The sequence below is a fragment of the Penaeus vannamei genome, chromosome 15 (genome assembly GCF_042767895.1).
Source record: "Penaeus vannamei isolate JL-2024 chromosome 15, ASM4276789v1, whole genome shotgun sequence".
In the NCBI taxonomy this organism is placed as follows: domain Eukaryota; kingdom Metazoa; phylum Arthropoda; class Malacostraca; order Decapoda; family Penaeidae; genus Penaeus; species Penaeus vannamei.
The window spans coordinates 6,735,566-6,741,968 of NC_091563.1; positions in this window are offsets into that span (position 1 = coordinate 6,735,566).

Sequence of the window (6,403 nt, forward strand, 5' to 3'; positions counted from 1 at the left end):
GCTGATGATAGCACCATTTTTTTCAGATTTTCGCAAATGAGGAATAACTCTCACTTGTCCATACCTAATCGCAAAGACATTTCCAAGAATACAAATAACGGATTCGCTAATGTTTCGTCTCTCTTTCCCGAGCGATAAAACTATTATTGCTACAGTTGCTGATAATAGTACTATTTTTTCCTCTTCAAATTTTCGCAAATGAGGAATAACTCTCACTTGTCCATACCTAATCGTAAAGACATTTCCAAGAATACAAATAACGGATTTACTAATGATTCGTCTCTCTTTCCCGAGCGATAAAACTATTATTGCTACAGTTGCTGATGATAGCATCATTTTTTTCACATTTTCGCAAAGGATGATTAATGCTAACTTGTCCATACCTAATCGCAAAAACATTTCCAAGAATACAAATAACGGATTTACTAATGTTTCGTCTCTCTTTCCCGAGCGATACGCGTCGAGAAGAGAGCCTCGAGGAACGTTAATAGACTGAAGTACTTCTTTCCAAACAGATAGGATGAGTCAACAATTAGACGATGAAGGAAGACTCAAGATTTCTGATCTGAGATTCTGATTTGAGATTAATGAAGAATCTTTCCCCGATTCTCCACAAAGGAATTATTACACGATGAAGGAAGACTCAAGATTTCTGATTTGAGATTAATGAAGAATATTTCCCCGATTCTCCACAAAGGAATTACACGATGAAGGAAGACCCAAGATTCCTGATTTGAGATTAATGAAGAATCTTTCCCCGATTCTCCACAAAGGAATTACACGAAGGAGGAAGAAGACCCAAGATTCCTGATTTGAGATTGATGAAGAATCTTTCCCCGATTCTCCACAAAGGAATTACATGATGGAGGAAGAAGACTCAAGATTCCTGATTTGAGATTAATGAAGAATCTTTCCCCGATTCTCCACAAAGGAATTACACGATGAAGGAAGACCCAAGATTCCTGATTTGAGATTGATGAAGAATCTTTCCCCGATTCTCCACAAAGGAATTACATGATGGAGGAAGAAGACTCAAGATTCCTGATTTGAGATTAATGAAGAATCTTTCCCCGATTCTCCACAAAGGAATTACATGATGGAGGAAGAAGACCCAAGATTTCTGATTTGAGATTAATGAAGAATCTTTCCCCGATTCTCCACAAAGGAATTACATGATGGAGGAAGAAGACCCAAGATTTCTGATTTGAGATTAATGAAGAATCTTTCCCCGATTCTCCACAAAGAAATTACACGATGAAGGAAGACCCAAGATTCCTGATTTGAGATTAATGAAGAATCTTTCCCCGATTCTCCACAAAGGAATTACACGATGAAGGAAGACTCAAGATTCCTGATTTGAGATTAATGAAGAATCTTTCCCCGATTCTCCACAAAGGAATTAGACGATGGAGGAAAAAGACCCAAGATTCCTGATTTGAGATTAATGAGGAATCTTTCCCTGATTCTCCACAAAAGGAATTAGACAATGAAGGAAGACGACTCAAGATTCCTGATTTGAGATTAATGAAGAATCTTTCCCCGATTCTCCACAAAGGAATTACACGTTGAAGGAAGACCCAAGATTCCTGATTTGAGATTAATGAAGAATCTTTCCCTGATTCTCCACAAAGGAATTACACGATGGAGGAAGACCCAAGATTCCTGATTTGAGATTAATGAAGAATCTTTCCCCGATTCTCCACAAAGGAATTAGACGATGGAGGAAGAAGACCCAAGATTCCTGATTTGAGATTAATGAAGAATATTTCCCTGATTCTCCACAAAGGAATTAGACGATGGAGGAAGAAGACTCAAGATTCCTGATTTGAGATTAATGAAGAATCTTTCCCCGATTCTCCACAAAGGAATTACACGATGAAGGAAGACCCAAGATTCCTGATTTGAGATTAATGAGGAATCTTTCCCCGATTCTCCACAAAGGAATTAGACGATGGAGGAAGAAGACTCAAGATTCCTGATTTGAGATTAATGAAGAATCTTTCCCCGATTCTCCACAAAGGAATTACACGATGAAGGAAGACCCAAGATTCCTGATTTGAGATTAATGAGGAATCTTTCCCTGATTCTCCACAAAAGGAATTACACGATGGAGGAAGAAGACTCAAGATTCCTGATTTGAGATTAATGAAGAATCTTTCCCCGATTCTCCACAAAGGAATTACACGATGAAGGAAGACCCAAGATTCCTGATTTGAGATTAATGAAGAATCTTTCCCTGATTCTCCACAAAGGAATTACACGATGAAGGAAGACCCAAGATTCCTGATTTGAGATTAATGAAGAATCTTTCCCTGATTCTCCACAAAGGAATTACACGATGGAAGAAGACCCAAGATTCCTATTTTGAGATTAATGAAGAATCTTTCCCCGATTCTCCACAAAGGAATTACACGATGGAGGAAGAAGACTCAAGATTCCTGATTTGAGATTAATGAAGAATCTTTCCCCGATTCTCCACAAAGGAATTACACGATGGAGGAAGAAGACCCAAGATTCCTGATTTGAGATTAATGAAGAATCTTTCCCTGATTCTCCACAAAGGAATTACACGATGAAGGAAGACCCAAGATTCCTGATTTGAGATTAATGAAGAATCTTTCCCCGATTCTCCACAAAGTAATTACACGATGAAGGAAGACCCAAGATTCCTGATTTGAGATTAATGAAGAATCTTTCCCCGATTCTCCACAAAGGAATTACACGATGGAGGAAGAAGACCCAAGATTCCTGATTTGAGATTAATGAAGAATCTTTCCCCGATTCTCCACAAAGGAATTACACGATGGAGGAAGAAGACCCAAGATTCCTGATTTGAGATTAATGAAGAATCTTTCCCCGATTCTCCACAAAGGAATTACACGATGAAGGAAGACCCAAGATTCCTGATTTGAGATTAATGAAGAATCTTTCCCCGATTCTCCACAAAGGAATTACACGATGAAGGAAGACCCAAGATTCCTGATTTGAGATTAATGAAGAATCTTTCCCCGATTCTCCACAAAGGAATTACACGATGGAGGAAGAAGACCCAAGATTCCTGATTTGAGATTAATGAAGAATCTTTCCCCGATTCTCCACAAAGGAATTACACGATGAAAGAAGACTCAAGATTCCTGATTTGAGATTAATGAAGAATCTTTCCCCGATTCTCCACAAAGGAATTATTACAAGATGAAGAAAGACCCAAGATTCCTGATTTGAGATTAATGAAGAATCTTTCCCCGATTCTCCACAAAGGAATTACACGATGAAGGAAGACCCAAGATTCCTAATTTGAGATTAATGAAGAATCTTTCCCCGATTCTCCACAAAGGAATTATTACAAGATGAAGAAAGACCCAAGATTCCTGATTTGAGATTAATGAAGAATCTTTCCCCGATTCTCCACAAAGGAATTACACGATGAAGGAAGACCCAAGATTCCTGATTTGAGATTAATGAAGAATCTTTCTCTGATTCTCCACAAAGGAATTACACGATGAAGGAAGACCCAAGATTCCTGATTTGAGATTAATGAAGAATCTTTCCCCGATTCTCCACAAAGGAATTACACGATGAAGGAAGAAGACCCAAGATTCCTGATTTGAGATTAATGAAGAATCTTTCCCCGATTCTCCACAAAGGAATTACACGATGAAGGAAGAAGACCCAAGATTCCTGATTTGAGATTAATGAAGAATCTTTCCCCGATTCTCCACAAAGGAATTACACGATGAAGGAAGAAGACCCAAGATTCCTGATTTGAGATTAATGAAGAATCTTTCCCCGATTCTCCACAAAGGAATTACACGATGGAGGAAGACCCAAGATTCCTGATTTGAGATTAATGAAGAATCTTTCCCCGATTCTCCACAAAGGAATTACACGATGGAGGAAGACCCAAGATTCCTGATTTGAGATTAATGAAGAATCTTTCCCCGATTCTCCACAAAGGAATTACACGATGAAGGAAGACCCAAGATTCCTGATTTGAGATTAATGAAGAATCTTTCCCCGATTCTCCACAAAGGAATTACACGATGAAGGAAGACCCAAGATTCCTGATTTGAGATTAATGAAGAATCTTTCTCCGATTCTCCACAAAGGAATTACACGATGAAGGAAGACCCAAGATTCCTGATTTGAGATTAATGAAGAATATTTCCCTGATTCTCCACAAAGGAATTACACGATGAAGGAAGACTCAAGATTCCTGATTTGAGATTAATGAAGAATCTTTCCCCGATTCTCCACAAAGGAATTACACGATGAAGGAAGACTCAAGATTCCTGATTTGAGATTAATGAAGAATCTTTCCCCGATTCTCCACAAAGGAATTACACGATGGAGGAAGACCCAAGATTCCTGATTTGAGATTAATGAAGAATCTTTCCCCGATTCTCCACAAAGGAATTACACGATGGAGGAAGACCCAAGATTCCTGATTTGAGATTAATGAAGAATCTTTCCCCGATTCTCCACAAAGGAATTACACGATGAAGGAAGACCCAAGATTCCTGATTTGAGATTAATGAAGAATCTTTCCCCGATTCTCCACAAAGGAATTACACGATGGAGGAAGACCCAAGATTCCTGATTTGAGATTAATGAAGAATCTTTCCCCGATTCTCCACAAAGGAATTACACGATGGAGGAAGAAGACTCAAGATTCCTGATTTGAGATTAATGAAGAATCTTTCCCCGATTCTCCACAAAGGAATTACACGATGGAGGAAGACCCAAGATTCCTGATTTGAGATTAATGAAGAATCTTTCCCCGATTCTCCACAAAGGAATTACACGATGAAGGAAGACCCAAGATTCCTGATTTGAGATTAATGAAGAATCTTTCCCCGATTCTCCACAAAGGAATTACACGATGAAGGAAGAAGACCCAAGATTCCTGATTTGAGATTAATGAAGAATCTTTCCCCGATTCTCCACAAAGGAATTACACGATGAAGGAAGACCCAAGATTCCTGATTTGAGATTAATGAAGAATCTTTCCCCGATTCTCCACAAAGGAATTACACGATGGAGGAAGACTCAAGATTCCTGATTTGAGATTAATGAAGAATCTTTCCCCGATTCTCCACAAAGGAATTACACGATGGAGGAAGACCCAAGATTCCTGATTTGAGATTAATGAAGAATCTTTCCCCGATTCTCCACAAAGGAATTACACGATGGAGGAAGAAGACCCAAGATTCCTGATTTGAGATTAATGAAGAATCTTTCCCTGATTCTCCACAAAGGAATTACACGATGAAGGAAGACCCAAGATTCCTGATTTGAGATTAATGAAGAATCTTTCCCTGATTCTCCACAAAGGAATTACACGATGGAGGAAGACCCAAGATTCCTGATTTGAGATTAATGAAGAATCTTTCCCCGATTCTCCACAAAGGAATTACACGATGGAGGAAGACTCAAGATTCCTGATTTGAGATTAATGAAGAATCTTTCCCTGATTCTCCACAAAGGAATTACACGATGAAGGAAGAAGACTCAAGATTCCTGATTTGAGATTAATGAAGAATCTTCCCCGATTCTCCACAAAGGAATGACACGATGAAGGAAGACCCAAGATTCCTGATTTGAGATTAATGAAGAATCTTTCCCCGATTCTCCACAAAAGGAATTAATTACACGTTGAAGGAAGACTCAAGATTCCTGATTTGAGATTAATGAAGAATCTTTCCCCGATTCTCCACAAAGGAATTACACGATGGAGGAAGACCCAAGATTCCTAATTTGAGATTAATGAAGAATCTTTCCCCGATTCTCCACAAATGAATTACACGATGAAGGAAGAAGACTCAATATTCCTGATTTGAGATTAATGAAGAATCTTTCCCCGATTCTCCACAAAGGAATTACACGATGGAGGAAGACCCAAGATTCCTGATTTGAGATTAATGAAGAATCTTTCCCTGATTCTCCACAAAGGAATTACACGATGGAGGAAGACCCAAGATTCCTGATTTGAGATTAATGAAGAATCTTTCCCCGATTCTCCACAAAGGAATTACATGATGGAGGAAGACCCAAGATTCCTGATTTGAGATTAATGAAGAATCTTTCCCCGATTCTCCACAAAGGAATTACACGATGAAGGAAGACCCAAGATTCCTGATTTGAGATTAATGAAGAATCTTTCCCCGATTCTCCACAAAGGAATTACACGATGAAGGAAGACCCAAGATTCCTGATTTGAGATTAATGAAGAATCTTTCCCCGATTCTCCACAAAGGAATTACACGATGAAGGAAGACACAAGATTCCTGATTTGAGATTAATGAAGAATCTTTCCCCGATTCTCCACAAAGGAATTACACGATGAAGGAAGACACAAGATTCCTGATTTGAGATTAATGAAGAATCTTTCCCCGATTCTCCACAA